This window comes from Aotus nancymaae, unplaced genomic scaffold, assembly GCF_030222135.1.
Source record: "Aotus nancymaae isolate 86718 unplaced genomic scaffold, 86718_ANA_hifiasm-v0.15.2.pri h1tg000016l, whole genome shotgun sequence".
Lineage (NCBI taxonomy): Eukaryota > Metazoa > Chordata > Mammalia > Primates > Aotidae > Aotus > Aotus nancymaae.
Window position 1 is genome coordinate 58,942,535 of NW_026988428.1, and position 19,662 is coordinate 58,962,196.

The 19,662-nt window shown below is 39.5% G+C and overlaps 1 protein-coding gene across 12 annotated transcripts in view; it reads left to right on the forward strand.

Moving 5' to 3' along the window:
• PPFIBP1 (PPFIA binding protein 1) overlaps positions 1-19,662 on the forward strand; it is a 172,699-nt gene that overhangs the window by 34,494 nt on the left and 118,543 nt on the right. For 11 of the 12 annotated variants that reach the window (XM_064377380.1, XM_064377383.1, XM_064377387.1 and 8 more), the window contains exon 2: positions 17,661-17,750. The exons of the other annotated variant lie outside the window; for it this stretch is intronic. The gene's annotated coding sequence lies outside the window, so the exon portion shown is untranslated. The remainder of the gene's footprint in view (positions 1-17,660; positions 17,751-19,662) is intronic. 12 annotated transcript variants of the gene reach the window in all.

The following is a 19,662-nucleotide window of genomic DNA, read 5'->3' on the forward strand; positions in this document are numbered from 1 at the left end:
CTTTATTTACAAAACAACTTTTTAACTAGAAGATTTTCTCATGCTTCCTAAGGTTTGAGGAATGTAATGGTTCAAGGGGAAAAAAAGCCAGCCCAATCACACAGTACCAGAGCTCTCTGTGATTTTACAATTGGATCATAAGGATACCTGTGGTATTTGAAAACCTAATTATAGTTACACCTCTTGGCATAATTATAAGCTCCTCTCCTTCCAGACACAAAAATTAAATGGTGAAATTTTTATGTACATACATAGCACCAATGTGGAATAAACCCTGCTATTTCTCTACATGAAAAATAAATGTAATTGGGCTAAGTTGACATTTTCTGGAGAGGACACATAGGCTAGGAGATGCTAAAGCTGTTTCTTTCTCCCCCCAGAAAACAAAACACTATAATTGTCATTTGAATTAAAATGTACTATGCCAGGCACTAAGGCTTTCTTTAATGATAAAATATGATCTATGTAATGTTCTTCTGTAGAGAGAATTTGTGTTGACAGGTAAATATTACACATGGACAATTTTACTCAAATGTTTTTAAAATGTACACCCGGAAGTTTTGTCTTTGTGTAAAATATATTACTGCTTTTTCATCTTTGAAACGCCAAGGTTTTCCCCTTTTTTCTCAGATAGCAGTCAGTAATCTTGCACTTTAAATTCAAATTATTGGCTGGCTTACATCCTGACTGAAAAATTGGAGAGGAATAAAGGATCATGGATTTGCCTGAGGAGAGATGAGTTCACAAAACCTCAGGAATGAATTAAATGCAAAATGAGTCTCTTTCTTTTGGTGGTTTGGATTTGGGGTTCTTTGTAGCAAAACCTCATGGATTCTATCAGTTTGGATTTTGGAAATTAAATTAGGTGGGACTAGTATTGTCTTTGAGAGAGACTTGTTGAGGACAGACTGAAGAGGAAAAGCTCAGGTACAACACATGATTTACATCCAGTACCCGTTGTAAATTATTAGCATATTTTGGCTGTTCCTCAAAGCAGGCCTGGTTGCATCTGTGCTTAGAGGTAGAACTCATAGAGGACCACGTTTTGGGTTCTTCCTGTGAACTCAGTACTGTGTGAGTGAGTTACTTACATCAGCACAGCCACATGAGTTGTGTATTATGACTTCTATTTTAAGATGGGTAGATATAGGCTGAGAGGGCTTGGGCAGTTTGAAAGGGCACAAAGTCAGGATCTAAATCCAGCCCTCCTGGTCCAGAGGTTTATCCTTGTGATCCTGACTGTTCTACCCCACAGGAGCCGCTGTTACCTTATTTCTCTGTACTTGACAACTAACAGTATCCTATGTACTAAACCTTTTCTTTTAATAATACATAAAACTGGAAAACAAAAGTTTATAAATCATCACCTCCCCTGAAGAGATGATTTTTGCTAGATTTTGTGTATTGTGGAGGAATATTTTTCCTCTAACCTTTTAAGATCCTGTGGGCCCGAGAATTAAAACAACAAAAGACAGCATATCAGCAGAAAAAAGTTTGTGTGTAAGAAGCTCGCCGAGCTGGGCGCGGTGGCTCACGCCTGTAATCCCAGCACTTTGGGAGGCCGAGGCGGGTGGATCACGAGGTCAAGAGATCGAGACCATCCTGGTCAACATGGTAAAACCCCGTCTCTACTAAAAATACAAAAAATTAGCTGGGCATGGTGGTACATGCCTGTAATCCCAGCTACTCAGGAGGCTGAGGCAAGAGAATTGCCTGAACCCAGGAGGCGGAGGTTGCGGTGAGCCGAGATTGCGCCATTGCACTCCAGCCTGGGAACAAGAGCGAAACTCCGTCTCAAAAAAAAAAAAAAAAAAAAAAAAGAAGCTCGCCAACTGGTTAAAGCTGGAGGCATGTATACCTAACATAGTAAGGTATATGGAGGGAATAGTGAGGAGAGAGAAAAGGCCTCTGGGAGGAACCGCTGGGTTTCTTTGGGGAAGAGGAAGGGGTTTCTAGAGATAAGCAAGTTTGTTCTTGCAATTGTGAGAGGCCTTTTGGTCTTTCTGCCTTCTTCGTGGTCACAAAGCTCCCTGGAGGGGGATTTATGGTAGGTTTACTCTTGGCCTCCTTTCTGGGGTTAAAGGCCACCTGAAGAGGAAAATCATTTTCTTTAAGTTTCTGCTTCTAGTTCAGTAAAGGAAGCTCCAACGAAGCTGCTTTTTGTGTCTATTGACTCTCAAATATCTTTAGCTTAAAATAATCTTTATAACAACTTTGAGGTTCTGAGTGGATGTCTATAGGTGTTTTGCTCTTCCGTTTTGTATCACAGATAAAATGTGTCATTTTCTTTGCCCTTAGAACCCGCCAACGGTGTCTCTTCTCCCTCAAAAGGAAATCAGTCTTTAAAATGGCACAGAAATCATGCATCCTCTCTCATCTCCAGCTTCTCTGACCTCTCTGGATCATCTCAGCCTTGTTGTTTGCTCCGGCCACAGCTGCCTCCTTTCGTTTCTGTAGTTCTCCGAGCACTCCTCTCCCCCTGGACATTTGTACTTGCTCTTCCCACTGCTTGGGATGCTTTCCCCCAGATAGCTGCAGAGTGCACTCATTTCCTTCACAGCCTTCTCTGACTAGCTTATTTATATAAAGTAACAACCCAGGCTGGGGAACACAGTGATAGGTCATCTCTCAAAAAAAAAAGTTAGCTGGGTGTGGTAGTGCATGCCTGTAGTCTCAGCTACTTGGGAGGTTGAAGTGGGAGGATCACTTGAGCCCAGGAGTCGGAGGATGCAGTGAGCTGTGATTGCCACTGCACTCCAGCCTGGGCAACAGAGTGGTACCCTGTCTCAATCAATCAATCAATCAGTCAATCAGTTAATCAGTCAACAAAATGAGCTAACAACCCTCCTCTCCGAGTTCTCTTTTTTCCAACTCTGCTTTGTTCTTTCCATGGTATCGCTGTCTCTTGTGTTTTCACTTGTTTGTTTATTTGCTGTTCCTAGGCAGTGGTTTTTTTTTTGTTTATTATTTTATCCTCAGCAACTAGATGAGTGTCTGGCACATAGAAGATGCTCCATAAATATTTGTTGAATAAAAGAAAGAAATGAAAATGTATGAAATGTACACAGACATGCCTGTGCACACACACAGACATGCACAATATCATACATGATATTGTGTAGCCTGCTTTGCATTATATCAGGACTAGTATTACATTGTATGGCTACTTTTGTAATTTTTTAAATTATTCAGACTCTTGACAGTGTATATTGTCTTGGTAAAAATTATTGAGATTTCATTGGAGCTACATGACTTGTTAACCTGGGCTTGTCCTGTAAATGTTAGTTGGCTATGATTTTATTTTTTTCTTTATCTTTAATTTACAAAGACAGTTGCTAAGCTGTTAGCAACTTTAAACATCGATATTCCCTACTCCCATTACTATGAAGTTACTCTTTTTAAAAGTCATAATTGTGCCATCTTTTAGAAATTTCAAAGAAAATGAGCTTTTTAGACTAAAACTGGGTTTAATTCTTATTCTCCCATTTCCAGCTCTTGTGTTCCTGGGCAAGTTATTTGATTTCTGAACCACAATTTTGTTGATTATTAAGATGGTTATGATAATATTTAGCAGAGTCATTTGCAGGTTTAATTGAAATAATTCATATAAAAGCAGTGCCGTTCATGGTTATGCCCTGAAAAATAACTGCCAGGCAGATTAGATATATACCTCAGAATATAAATGGATATTGTGTGCGTAACTCTAAAGATGTCTCCCTACACTGCCTGTCTTCTGGTTGCTCAAATGCTAATCTACGCACTATTGGGAAGGAACTTTGCAGATGGAATTAAGGTTACTAATCAGCTGACCTTAGGATGGGGATAGTTTTTTGAATGACCTAAGTGGGCCATATGTAAGTAATTACATTAGCTTTTAAAAGCAGACAACTCAGAGATGAGGCAGAAGAGGGAACCAGTGGAGAGACCAGGCACGAAGAGAAAAGACTTATCGGGTAAGAGGAGACTCCACCTGCCATTGCTGACTTTGAAGGGGCCATGAGCCAAGGAATGCGGGTGATCCCTTGAAGTTGAGAGCAACCCCCACAGCCAGCAAGGAAATGATGATAAAGCCTCGAGTTCCCCCTTCATGGATCCTGGTGGCACTACTCTCTCCTTACTGTCTTTCCCCAGAGCTGCTAGGTTGTCAGTCGGGGTGTAACTTTACAGAATTATTCCCTGCATTTAATATGTCACTGTGCATATGTGTGTGTGTGTTGTTTTATATATATATATATATAAAACATAAAGGGACTTGAGAATATGCAGACCCCAAAGAATCAGCACTGGGCAAGTCAGCCATAAACACTTCCCTTTTACATGCATTTGGCCAGTAAGACAGTGAGAAATGACTGAACTTTGAACTTTTGATCTCCTTTCTTCTTCAAAACTTTAGAGAATATATACAGTCCTCTGCATATAAGAAGACAGAATGAGTGTACTTTTTATCTCCAAAATCATATGTAAAGATACTTGAAAGGTAGTCAAGTGTGTAGTTTAGAAATAGCCTTCTTAAACATTCACGTAGCTCCTTTCACAAAAATAAAATTCTCTGAGTCCTTTTCATTATGATTTACCAAATGTGGTCTTGTTTTCACTGTTGTCATTGTTGTTGTTTAAAGAAAATTCTTTTCTAGTTGATTTCTGGAAGTTGAATGGCAGGGAGATGAAGGTACCTTAAAGGTAAATTTCTGCATGACTTTTCCCTCTTGAGCTAATTATACATGCTTTCACTTGTCTTCAGCAGTCTCCGAATTCATCTTCCCTCTGGCCTTTGATGTGTGTCTGTCACCTAATATTTTTATACAATAATATTTTCAAGTTCCTGCCAGAAGAATTCCAGGGAAAACCTTCTCATCTTGCTTTCTAGGTCTCTCTCGCCTCTCTCCCTCCCTCTTCCTAATCTGCAATTGCTTCTCATGATGTCCCCTCTTATTGTCCCAGGCCACCAGCCCCTTTGACTCCCTGTCAAGGCCAGGTGCTGGCCAGTCACCTCTATGAGGTCCCTGCTAGCCCCCAGAACCCTTTGTTTTCCTGTCTTATGCTGTGACTGCCCCATGACTGCTGCTTCCAGGCTGTAGGGTACTGCTAGGCAAAATGATGAATCACTGCCATCTCTTCAGCAGACTCATTAATAGACGGCAGCCCTTTGATTCTTCATCTCCTGTTGACTTCCTGACCCATTTCCTTCAATAACTCTTACGATGTTTTTTACACAGTTTTAAAGTCCCAGTCTGCAGTCTCCACTCAATTCTCTAAGGATGACATCACCACCTTATTTTATTGAGAAGATCTGGGTCAGAAGACACAATTCAAATGTCAACAGGGGCCTTTGGAATTACTGAAATGAAAGTGGTGATAGGCAGGGGCTGTTGTAGACTTGCAGGATGCTGGCCGTGCCCGCGGAGGGGCAGCACTGATGGGGGTCCTAGGGAAGCTGGGCTCAGTATTGCCCCATCTTCTGTTTTCTCTAGAAAAATCAAGTATCTGGTTTGCTAGGTGAAATCTCTACATGTTGAAGTCCCAGTTTTGGAAATACTGTGTAGACTAGTACGAAACTGATCTGGCAGCTAGATGTCTTGGTTCTAGGGCGTCTCTTGCTTTTTCACCTCATCATATTTCTCTATATTCATTTGCCAGCATTTCTTTGACTCCGAGGTCACTTCTTTTCCTTCCTGTCTCACGTGTCCAGTTGTTTTCTCTCCACCTTTTATCTGCATAAAAACATTCAGGATGTCCTCTTCCTAGGCACATAGCTAATAACTCCTCCTTCCGTGCTCTTGCCTGTGTCCCGGCGTCCCGTCTTTTCTCTGTTCTTTCATACTGAGTTTATAAACAGTGGAGGGGTCTACATTCATGGCTGTTACTTCTTCACTCCTTTAACCCCTACAATCATTTGTCTTCATGACTTCTCTGAAGCTCTCTCATTCTCTGGATCCTGTGATTGTACTAACCTGAATTTTCCTCTCTGAATGCTACTTTGTCGTCTCGTTTCACCAGCTCATCTTGCTATAGCCTAATCATGTTATTTCTCCATCTTACTCACTTTTCCTTCATAAATGGCCCCCATAACTACCCTTAATTGTAAGTTATTTTTCCCACTTGGTTTTTCCTAGTATTTCATCTGCCCATCTCATGTGACAGCTACCATATTATGTTAAATTACATTATAGGTCATTAATATGCCTCTCCTAATGGATCATGATGTTTTTTTTTCCCCAGAAAGATACTTTGCCTTATTATTGTTTTTTTTTTTTGTCCCCCACAGCATGCAGCCCAGTGGTAGGTATCAAATACATTTTTAAATGATAACTTTCACAGTATTAGTAATTAAAACACAAGACCATAGGATACCTCCGACACCACCACCTCCAAGCCCAGAAGATTAGAACTTATGAAGGTTTTTGTGCTACATGCTAGGCTTGGCCCATGATAGTCAAAGAAAAAAAACCTTTGCATCTCACTTAAATGCTTCTTCCACAGAAGATTTGCTCCATGATTGTATTCCAGGACAGCTGACTCCATCTGCTGTTTGCAAGATATGGAAGATATATTATCACAAAGCAGGGGTGGGTTTTCTTCAGAAGTACTGTTATAGACAGAAATTGTTAAAAACTCAAGTGAATCAAAAGTCTTTAGGGTAAAACTCCATTTAGAATAGTGATGGGGGCAGGGGTGAAGAAAAGAAGTAGGTCCTCGAAGTTAAGCTTTAGTTTTGAGGAGATTTTAACTTTTAATTATGGATAACTACTACTAAAAATGGATAATAACGAAGACTTTTTGGGGAGTGGGTGAGGGCTTATTGTTTGCCAAGCTGTTTAGGTGAATTACATCACTTAATTCTCACATAGTAAGTGTGAGTTATGGAATCTCCATTTTATAGATAAGGACCCTGAAGCAGAGACAAGTTAAGTCAGCTCGTTTAAGGCCACACAGTCAGCAAGTAGTGGAGCTGGGATTCAGCCAAATCCCAGAGCCTGTCCTACTAACCTCTCTGTACCAGAAAAGGGAGTTGAGGAGGGAAAGAAAGGATCAGTCTGGAACATCTGTTTCCTACCCCTGTTCCTGGGATCTAAATACTACTTTATAATAAGTCTGTTCCTGCCCCAAAGACAATTTTGTGGCACCTTTGCAATTGTCCTTCAGTTTATCTTCCATATTACTCAGTGTTAGTAGACGAGGAAAGCACACTGGTTTTGTTCTGGCTAATCTATATCAATAAAGGGCAGATTATCAGTAAGGAAGATTAACCGATCTGAATTTTAAAGGTGAATTGGAATATGTTAAGTTGTGCCTGCAAGTACAGTTCAGTCCATGGGATACTCTACAGGCCCAGTAACTCAGTTTCTTCAATGAATAACGTGGAAGGAAGAAGGAAAAAGATGAAGAAGGAAGCTATAGATTAAAACATTAAAGATCTATCAGCCAACCACAGTGGCGGGTCCTGATGAAACCCTAATTTTAACAGATGGTTTTTAGATACAACTTTAATAAGGCAATTGGGAATGTGATTGCCGACTAGAAATGTGTGATGCTGGTGTATAAATTCCTCTCCCTCACTATAGGAATTATTGCTAATTTCAGGGATATGATAATAGTCTTACAATTATCTTTTAGACACATGTACTAAAATATTCATGGAAGAAATGATGGGATTTCTTGGATTTGCCGCAAGATAATATGGGAGTGTGGGTGGTGGGAGGATAAATGGAACCAGATTGGCCAGATTGGCGTAAGTGGTGATCGTTGAAGCTGGTTATGGGTACTTGGCATTTTGTTGTATTAATCTACTTATGTTAGTACATCTTTGACATTTTCTATAATGAAAATTTCTAGGAAAAAAAGTAAACTGGTAAATCCAACTTAATAAATTATTTTAAAACTTAAAATTTTTACTTATGGTATTTTAAAGTCTAAAAGGGTTGCTTAGTCCCAGTGAAGTTTAATCCTGGCTCAACATTCAGATCAAGTAGATATTGTCAGGATACTGATTGAAACCCAAGGTAAGTTTATACTCCATATCATTGTGGAGACATTCTGGACTTAAAAAACATGTAAGAGATGGAGTCTTGCTATGTTGCCCAGGCTGGCCTCAAACTCCTGGGCTCAAGCAATCCTCCTACCCTAACCTCCCTCCTGCCTTAACCTCCCAAAAAGTACTGCTCTATTCTTTTTTGTATTAGTTGACTACTTAAAATCAAGGTTTGCAGAAGAGAATGTTCTTTTTCTAGAATGTCTTGATACATTAAGTTATTTAGGATAGTGTACTTAATTACAAGAAGTCTCTCTTCCTTATCCCCACATGTTCCTCCTCACCTCAGTTATTCTGGTGCATATATCTATATTTTTTTTCCCAAGTAGGTGGGATTGCAGGCTCTCACCACGGTGCCTAGCCAGACTTTTTAATTTTTAAGGGCACTGGGAAAAGAATAAAATTTGCCTTTAATCTAACTCATATTTTCTCTTAAGAGAAGACATGGCATGGACCGATAGTAGCCTCAAAAAGCCACAGCCCTTGTTGGTGTTGTGAAGAAGAAGAGTCATGGGATCTCATAGGAAAAAGAAGTCGTCATTAATGCTGGTCAGGGAGTTAGGCAAATGTAGCCACAGTAGTCTTATAAGTTATTTTTTCATGTTTTCTGAGTCATTAGGAAGATTTTGTTCTTAATCTCAAAAAGTACTGCTGTATTCTTTTTTGTATTAGTTGACTACTTAAAATCAAGGTTTGCAGAAGAGAATGTTCTTTCTCTAAAATGTCTTGATACATTAAGTTGTTTAGGATAGTGTGCTTAATTACTGATTTCTGTAGAAGTTAAGAATGCCAGTGTTATATCTTTCTTTGCCAATCTCATCTCTTTCAGCTTCCAACTGTGTAAGGATGAGGGATGGAAGAGGAGGGGCCTTGTTTTGCTTTGGAAGCAGATATGATGCCAGGATATTCTCACATATTGAGGGCTTGTGGGTGTGGTGTGTCACTTAACAGAGCCGGCTTCCCTAGCCAGCCTTTTCTTTTCTTTCTTTCTTTCTTTCTTTCTTTTTTTTTTATTAGACAGAGTCTCGCTCTGTTGCCAGGCTGGAGTGCAGTGGCGAGATCTCGGCTCACTGCAACCTCCGCCTCCCGGGTTCAAGCAATTCACCTGCCTCAGCCTCCCTAGTAGCTGGGACTACAGGCGAGCGCCACCATGCCCAGCTAATTTTTGTATTTTTTTAGTAGAGATGGGGTTTCACCACGTTGGCCAGGATGGTCTCCATCTCTTTGACCTCGTGATCCGCCTGCCTCGGCCTCCCAAAGCAGCCTTCTCTTTTCATCCTCTCCCAGACTTCTCCCATCTTTTAGACCCTTCCTTCCTAAAATTATTTGATGGCTTTGCTTCCATGACCTGTGTTCTCTCCCAGTGCACTTATCAAAAACCCATCTTGTTGCTGACCACTTTTAAATAGATAAAGTTCAACCATGAATGAACACAGGGCTCTTTACTGAACTTTCGGACTTGTTTTTCCAACTACATTGTATATGTATTCACCAAGAGGTTACTTAGGCTTTTTGAACTCAAATGTGATAAAGATTTAATTATGCACCGCCCCGCCACTTTATTTTATGTCTTCTGAAGTCTCTGTTACCATAGAGAAACAAGTCAGAAACCACAGTCATAGAGTCATCAGTGACGTTTGCTCCTTCACGCCCCAACTGAATCCCCTAAATGCTTTTCTCAGTTTTCCTCTTCCCTGCATTTTCACTGCTAGTTCATGGCCCTGAAACCATAATTGCATTCCTGCCTCCAAATTCATCCTCTGATGTGGTCTGCAGAATGTTCTTTTTGAAATTCAAATTTGATGTTGATTTTTCTCCCACTTTAAAGCCTTCTGCAGTGGGCTCTGAACCTTTTTCATCAGGACAGTGCTGTCATCAAACTTGTGAGCATCTCCTTCAGTATGTGTCTTTATTATAAAATATACATTATTGCACTGATATGTTAAATATCATAAACACACATATAAAATAGAAGTCTCTTATTATCTTTCATATAAGAGAAATATTTAGGATGGTTGACTATGCCTTCTGGTCTGACTGCTGAATGCTTTCCTACCCACTGGGCCTCTTTCAGGATGGCTCTCCTCCTTGTCCCCACGTGTTCCTCCTCACCTCAATCATTCTGGTGCATATATATATATATATATATATTTTTTTTTTTTTTTTTTTTTTTCCCCCAAGACAGAGTCTTGCTTTGTTGCCCAGGCTGGAGTGCAATGGCACAATCTTGGCTAACTGCAACCTCCGCCTCCTGGATTCAAGCAATTCTCCTGCCTCAGCCTCATGAGTAGCTGGGACTACAGGCGCCTGCCACCATGCCCAGCTATTTTTTTTTTTTTTTTTTTAGTAGAGACAGGGGTTTAGATTGTTTAGATTACACATTTAGATTGTTTCTATTTTTTAATTGTAAATATTATAACATTCTTGTGAAAAGAGTATATATTTCTCTTTGCTCATTTGTCCAGGTTTTTCTTGTAAGCTTAATAAATGTAGAATGCTGGGCCAAAGGCTATTATATTTTTAGGGCTTTTGATGAGCATTGTCAATTGCCAATTTACCCACCAAAAGAGCGTGTATCAATCTGGTCTGCAGTAAAGTGAGAGGGAAAATGGGGGAGGAGATGAACCCACCAATCCATTTTTTTTCCTTAAACACACATGATGCAGAGATCATGGTTCTAATTAACAATGAAAATGTGCCAATTCCATGTGGGGCATTTTAAGGGAAAGAGGGTTTACTGTTCTTGCTAGGTCAGTAATGATAGAGTTCGTAATGGACCAACCCACTTTTCAGACCTGTGATGACCTCACTGGGGTATGTTAGTTCCTGGAGTTCTACTGACATGATAAATTGTTATGTACCAGTGGGCTGAAGTCATTGTTTTTATTCAATCACTATACAAATTTCATATTAGTTCAAAATGCCCTTTCATAATGCTTGTGGGATCTGAGTGGTTTGACTTCATATTTTTTGAGTTATATTTGCAATAACATACCAGTTAATGATTTAGTGGAAGTGCTTGATTTTATGGAATTTCTTGGGTATGGATGGATGCCCAAATTTTGAGAGTGGTGCAGTCATTTCTCCCATGTTTTCAAAAGGGATAAAACATATTTCAGGACATTTATAGAATGCTTTTTTCTCTGAGGACATGATGACTGACTGTAATCAGCAATCTCTGATTTCTGCTCTGATGCTACCCTATTGCTTCAAGACGTGTGCAAATAATGGGAACATCTACTCTAAAGTTCTTGCCCCAAACTGAATTGAAACCCACTGTATAAAGATATTATTATATAATTTTTATGCTATAATTCATAATATTTTCCATATAGTTTTAATACACTGTTATGTAAATTTTGCATTTCAGTCCATAATATTCTCATATAAAATAAAGTTTTAAAGTATTTGCCACAAAGTAAAATGGATATATAGTTGGTATACCAGGAAGCTGAACCATGTTCTTTCCCTCACCACGCTGCCAGCACAGTCCCATACAGCATGTTACTCTACATATGTTTACTTTTATATAAAACTTTATGGCAGACTTTAATCATTTCAGTCAATTCAGTCAAAATTTTCAAAGACTGACAACTTTTGAATTCCACAATTGCTCAGAATCTTTGAATTAGAATCTTACTGTGAAAAATAAAAAATAATTCGGCAGTATTGGCAAAGAAAGCAAGCCATGACTAAACACTTCAAATATGATTGCAAAGCAACATGTTAATTTAAAAACATGTGGGCCTTGTTTGATGTAATATGTCAATAGACATTGCAAATACTAAAATTTTGGAACCTTGAGGGAAATTGACTATATTGACTTTAATTTTGGCATGGAAAATGGGTTCACTGAGGACTCTGGGACATGGGATTATCAGATTATTCAGTCAGCTGGTATTTACAGCACCGTGCTTAGTACTGTGGAAACACAGAAAAAACTGCACATTAAACCCTTTAAAGCATGAGGGATGAATCCCAAGCCCTTATCCATCTTCAGATTTGCAGATATACCATAACATGTAATTTCTTCATCTCTTTAATGTCTATTTATTTTATTGCGTAAGGGCTGTCCCTTCCTTGTACCACTTGATCTTCACTTTCATTGCTAGCACTGACCGCTGGCTTTTTTCCAACAATCCCACAAAGAAATAAGTTTGAAGTTTGCTTATAAGAGTTTCTAGATAGTAAGAAAACAAAGCTGTCTTGGAATACAGATGTTTATTGGTTGGCTGGGCCCCATGTAACTAACACAGCCCAAGCTTGTGATTTGAATTTGCTTCTCAGCTAAGTGAGCTCTACTTGTCAGGGACTCCTTATCTGCAATTTGAAAATGCCAGAGGTCTATTTGAAAGAATCTGTTATTTGAGGAACAATGTCTTATTGAGAAAGCAAAACAGACTTTTGGAATATTTAAACAGTGAACATTAATATGTGATTAAATACCAGAATGAATGGGTGGTAGAAATAGTAATGGGTGTTGGCAATGAGAGAAAAAGAAGACTACACAGGGACATAATATGAAAAGGCTTCATGATTGGGTAAGATCTAAGAAGCTAAAACCGTATTTGAGCCATAAATATGGTTTTGAGCATGTTGCTAGTAGAGGTTTTGATGTTGGTAGTAGAGGGAAAATAGGGTTTTTAACAAAGGGTACAGAATGAGTATGGCTTCAGAAACAGACATAGACATGATACACTGAGAGAAAGCAGGCCATCCTGGAGGCATGAAGACCAAAAATAGACGGAGATAAGATTGGAAAAGCCGGAAAGACAAAATGCGGAGGGTCTTTAATGTCAAACTCAAGGCTTTAGACTTTACTCTGCAGATACTAAAAACCAGTTGGAGACGAGCGTGATTAAAACGAAGGTTGAAGGCCAGGTGCAGTGAGCCATGTCTGTAATCCCAGCACTTTCGGAGGCTGAGGTGGGAGGACTACTTGAAACCAGGAGTTAGAGACCAGCCTAAGCTACAAAGTAAGAGCCTGTCACTACAAAAAAATAAAGTAATAAATTAGTCAAGCTTGCACACCTATATTCCTAGCTACTCGGGATACTGAAGCAAGAGGATTGCTGGAGCCCAGGCTTTCCAGTATGTAGTGAGCTGTGATTGTACCACTGCACTGCAGCCTGGGTGACAAAGTGAGACCCTGTTTCTTAAAAAAAAGAAAAAAGAAAAAGCCCAAAACGACAACAAAAAGGTTAAGGCCATCTCTGCACATGAATTGGTGATGAGTAATTTAGTGCTGTATTTTCTCTCTATTTATTTGGAACCATATAAACCTACCTTTCAGTACAAAAGGGCACTGGGTCACATTTAGGTGACACATTTCCTCCCCGAATCCCAGAGAACTTCAGGAAGTGGTGGGGGTGATTCAGCAAGCAGACATCTTCCTGACCATGTGATGGTTGTGGCTGGATAGAGCTCTTTTTGCCAGGCTATGAGAACAATCTTTCCATAATTTCTGTTGACACTTACTCAGTGTTTTCTCAGATGGAAACTTGGTGGGGATAAGACTAGATGAGAATAAACTTGGAAGATTTAAGGTCTCTTTGCTAAGTCTTCATCCTGAAGCCTTTCTGAAGGACCTGAACTTCTTGGGCAGGTCTTCCTTACCAAGGAAAAGATTGGTCAGTTAGCTTCTTTGATTACTTATGATAAAAAATAAAGAATATGATATGTATAGGCTTTTATATTCCCGATACCCCAAGATTAGCTTTAACCTTAGAAGGGTCGTAAAAGTCTATGGAAGTCCATGTATAGTCTTATTTTAGGTATCTTAACCTAAATTGTACAGAGGTATATTTTACTGGATTTACCTAACATAACAGACCTTTTGAGATTTTCTTTTAGTTTGTATAATTTATAAAATGGAAAGTATTATCAACATAGCATAAAGATTAAGAAATGAGCTCTGGAATTGTACTGCCTGGGTTCTGGTCCTGATTTCTCCACTACTTAACATTGGCCAAGTTATTTAACCCCTCTGCCTTGATTTTCTCATTTAGAAGATGGAGATAATTTACTTCTTTCCTAGGGTTTTGTCAGAATTAAATGAATGAATTTGTTGTTTATTTACTAAGAGTAAAGCTCTTAGAATATTGCCTGGTATGTAAGTTCCCAACAAATATTGCAATTAGCGTATCATAAATGAAAAAATTAAAGTAGTTAAAGGTTAAGTGACTTAGGTAGTTATCTGGCAACATGACTAAACCAGAATTCGCATTTCTTATTTTAAGACAGTCTATTGAAGTAGCTGGTTTTTTAGACCGGAGGTCAGCAAATGTTTTCTTAAAAGTCCAGCTATAAACATTTTATACTTGTGGGTCTTATGGTCTCTGTTGCCACTACTCAACTGTGTCATTGTGACTTGCAAAAATCAACCACGGACAAAATGTAAATGTACAGGTGTGGCTGTCCTCCCATAAAATTTTATTTACAAAAACAGGTGGCAGACCACATTTGGCCTGCTTACAGACCCTTGCTTTAGACACTTAAGTCCTATCTTAAAGGAGACAATAGATTCCTTTAGTTTTGAAGCATGAAATATGGCATTACATATTATGATAAACAGAAACTTTGCTTCCTAATGATTGTTTAACATGTTAGTCTCAGTTATGATGGTCATACTTTAGGATATCAAAGGGATTTAGAAAATAAACAATAGTGACAAATGTGTTTTCTACCTCAAAGGGATCCATAGAAATCACTTATTTAACAGTTGGAGAATTATCTTGGAATTTGAGGCCTGAGGTCTTGGGCAGGATGTTAAGAGTTTGTTTGATTAAATGGGCACAAATATAGCCTGGTTTCTTTTTTACTTCTCTGTGTAAGGGATAGGTTTGTGAGTCAAATAAAAAGCTATTTGTGATTATGCTTGTCATTACACTAAGGGTTTTTCTTCTAGGAATGTTGTTTGCATGGGTTTGGATTTTTTTTTACGGCTTTTCAGTTCGATAATGTGTTCTTGTTTTCAAATTAAAGTTGTCATTGAGCCTTTTTGTGAGTGGCTATGTTGGTTAGTTAGTATTTATAGCTTAAGTCTGTTTCAGAGGAAATGACCAAAGTCTCTTTGCATTTGATCAAAACTGTAGAACAAAGAGCATCTTTGACTTTCTTAAACAAGGCCTATGATGAAAACTCAAAAAATATAATGGTTCATGTTTGTAAATGTTTTTGGGTATTCAGTCCCGGTTGGGCCAAATAATTGGAGCTCTGTGCTGAGGGAGGGGTTGAATATGCTCATTGCCTGTTAGTTACTGTGAATTTCTCTGGAGCACATTCAGGCAATGCTTATTTTCTCATAATGCTCCACCTATTCCCCCTCCCTGCCTTTTTTCTATTTTACATATTGTTTTGAATTAGATTTCATAGAACATAGGATTTTTTTTTTCTTCTTTTTAAACTATTCTATTAATTTTCTCCTTTCTCATTCCTAGCTAAAAGCCCTGACCCAGGTGAAGCGTGTAAACCTTGCACATGGAATTCCAGCAAAGAGGCTGGTGGAAATCCTGGCAGGGCCTGGGAAATGACTGACTTGCAGAAACCCCTGTGTTTTGTTCACTCCCGGAGACCTCTACTTCTCTATCTTGTGAAATCCACAGGTCCCCCCACACCCTAATCTTGTCCTCTTACTGTTGGCTCAGTCCTCATGGAAGTGTAGGTGCCCTTCCTTCTGCTCATGATGTTCCAAGGAAGGAGATGAGGGGGCTGAGTAGGGAAGAAGAGAAGGCCCAGCTCCTGTCTGCTCAGATCCAGGCTGACCTCTGCCCTGGGACTCAGGCGGGGACTCCTGTTTTGCCATAAAGGCCCTGTGACAGGTGGTGGTTGGATTTTGGTGTTAGATCAGCTGTGTTGTAGACTGACTGGGATTTTCTGCGGTAGCTTTTAATCTAATTATCACTTGGTTACATTGATTGTTTCAGCTCTTTCATAAGCAGCTCAGGGAACCACTTCTCCAACTAAATCTTAGGCCTAAGTATGAAACAGATGAAAGTGAAATCTCTCTGCCCACTGCCGCACGTCCACTCACTTCTGTCTCTTCTCTCAGAAGCAACTTAGGATGGGATTCCTAGGCGTTCACTTTGAAAACTGCTCATTAAGATAACTGTTTACTTTCAGAGCACATCCTAGACTGACTGACTTACTGACTGACTTATTTATTTAGAGATAGAGTCTCACACTGTTGACAAGGCTAGAGTGCAGTGGTGCGATCTTGGCTCACTGCAACCTCCACCCCCTGGGTTCAAGCGATTCTCCTGCCTCAGCCTCCTGAGTAGCTGGGATTGCAGGTGCACCACCACACCCAGCTAATTTTTGTATTTTTAGTAGAGATGCAGTTTCGCCATGTTGGTCAGGCTGGTCTTGAACTGCTGACCTCGTGATCCACCCACCTTAGTCTCTCAAAGTGCTGGGATTACAGGTGTGAGCCACTGCGCCTGGCCTCATCCTAGTCTTAAAATTGAGCTTGCCTATGTATATATCCAAAATTGCTTAAAATTTGCTGGGATTGGTGTGTATATATGAGCCATATATGAAGCCAGTTGTAGGAGAAAGCAAATTGGACAGAGGTTTACCTGATGTGATTTAATGGGGTGTTGAGAAATTCCATGATGACAATCCACACCCCCATTCATTCCTGAAATTCCATAGTCAGTAATGCATTTTATTTCCCTGTTAAGCACTTGCCTTTTCTGAAGCTTTTTTAAAATAAAAATGTCCTCATGAAGGATAGTTGTTGCAACCTTGGAGCTGATCCTTTCTCTTCCCTACTTGATTAAAAATCTTGGATTAATGAATTTTCAAAAGGACAGATAGAGGAAGGAAACAGCCACATCCATACAGCATAATTTTGTGTAGGACTGGCCCTGACTATGTATGCATTTGTGAAATGTGTGGGAATTTCTCTTGTATTTAACTCGGAGACATCTTGGTTTCTCCTTTGGATGGAGGTAGTTCTGAGACATTTGAAGAGAGGGCTTCTCAAAAGGAACTTTTGTTGTTCTTACATATTCTTTTAGTACAAAAATATATTTCATTTTATTATTGTATCATGGTGAAGATGTATGTGCCCATATATACTAATGGGGATTTCCCCGTAAGTATTAGTTGTTTAAAAGAGATAAGAGAATCAGAAGCAGAAGTCTGAAAAGCAGTGTATATATTTCTACATATTGTCTACAACTTGTTCCTGTTGGACAACAAAATAATTTTGGGTATTTCCTATTTTTTTTTAACCTTAATGACAAAATATTGTAAAACTATGGTTCATTCATTTACTCAACAAACATTCATAGAGTACTTACCATGTGCTACTACTACTTTGTGCTATAAAAATTAATGACAGTGGTTTCAGTAGAAACATCAGTCATCAGGGTGTATTTGAGGTTATCCAGTAACTGAGGAAGGAAGGGCGAGAAGGGTGGAGTGCTGAATGGAGAAGAAGGAAGAAGGAGGATAGGTGAGAAAGGATGGATGGAAGGAAGTCCTTAGCACATGTTGTTTTTAATTACACTCATGTTATCTAGTTTGATGTTCTTTATATAATCAGCCATTTGTTGCTTTTTTTTCCTGGTGTGCTATAATTTGAAATCAATTTTACCTTGTAGTTTTTGTATTTGTTTCTTTTCAGTATCAAAGAACTTGTGGATCAGTTTGCTAAGTACATCCAAGATTTGAAGAACTGAAAAAAAAATCAGTATTAAACCTGCTTTTTAAAAACGTAAGTGAACTCACTTCTGGCCATGGTTCATTTCAGTCCTCTCTAAAGCCTTCAATTACCTCTCAGTGTGTGTGAATTTTTTTCCAGCAGTAAAGTTACTTGACTCTAGTGAGTCTACTTATTAAGTTTAAGAGTGTTTGTATCCACTCCCCCATTTAAAACTTGTAAATTTTAAGAGTAGTATGACTAACATAGGTGGCTGTAGGATTTAGACGTGGTGTGGCAGGTGATGAGTCAGTCTTCATTTGGCACTGAGAAGGAAAACACAGACCTGGTAGCACATGAAGTAAAAAGCACAGCCCTCTTCTCAAGTCCGTCATCACTCTTCACCTCACAGACCATTTTTACCACCTTATCTACACCAGTGAGAATTGCTGGTTGACCCATTAATGACCCAGTAAGCTTAGAATATGAGGTGGTGGTTTCTCACAAACATATTTACCCACTTTCTTCTATTTCTCTTGCTCAGTAATAATAACTACTATTTATTGAGCTTCTACCAAGTGACAAGCATTTGATTAATTCAGTTCCATATTCATTCTACAAATAGTTTTTCTGAATGCTTGCTGTGAACCAGGCACAGCTCTGACACTACTTATTACCTTATCCTCATGGCACCCTTGCAGGGTAAGAGTTAACACTTCAGTGATCTAGGTGAGGGTACAAGAGAGGTAAGGAGTGTGCTGACGGTCACCTAGCCAGTGAGAGTGAATGTAATGCTGTCTGACTTTCTCTGATTTACCTAGATGCTCATCCTGGCATGGATGTCAATAAGACATTGGAACCTCCTGGATTGTGTTCATAATAGGAATGTGATTCTTATCCTTCTAAACCTTGGCTGGAGTCACAAAAGCAAGGGAGTTAGGGAAACATCCTCTCACACAGCTTTGGTACCTTCGTGGGAAGTTAAGAGATCTGATGTCTGGTTCCATTCCTTACATGAATTTCCTCCGTGTCTATGAGCTATCTAAGCTCCATGGGAAACAGTTGATCTTATGCCAACCAAGGGGCACAGATGGACCAGTTGCTCCCAAGGGTCCATCTCAGCTCTTTGCTGAAGGACCGTATGCATGGAGGAAAGTGCACACATCATTAAGTGGATGGTTTGATGGAATTAATGTCACAAAGTCGACACACCTCTGCAATCAGCACCTTGATTAATAGAAAATTAACAGCAGCCCAGAGCCCTCCTCTCTCATGCTCCAGAAGCAACCAATATCCTGCCTTGTGATGCCTTTGTTTAGTTTGTTTTTATGAATAGAATCATTCAGTGAATATTTTTTGTGTGTGTCTAGCTTGTTTTGCTGATTATATTTGTGAAATCTACAATATGGTATACAATATTTTTTTTTTTTTGAGACGGAGTGTCGCTCTTGTTACCCAGGCTGGAGTGCAATGGCGCAATCTCGGCCCACCGCAACCTCCGCCTCCTGGGTTCAGGCAATTCTCCTGCCTCAGCCTCCCGAGTAGCTGGGATTACAGGCACGCGCCACCGTGCCCAGCTAATTTTTTGTATTTTTAATAGAGACGGGGTTTCACCATGTTGACCAGGATGGTCTCGATCTCTTGACCTCATGATCCACCCGCCTCGGCCTCCCAAAGTGCTGGGATTACAGGCGTGAGCCACCGCGCCCGGCGGTATACAATATTTTTTGCATTCTCTTTGCTCTAATGCTATTCAACTGTATACCTATTTTACAGTTGCTGAATATTTAGATAGTCTCCTGTTTGGGCATATTACTAATAGTGCTCCTGTGAATGTGTTGTGCGTATCTTTTTTTTTTTATTGTACTTTGGGCTCTGGGGTACATGTGCACATCCTGCATCCTGCAGGATTGTTGCATAAGTACATAGGTACCATATCCCCCACCCTCCATCCCCTCCATCAGGCATTTCTCCCAGTGTTATCCCT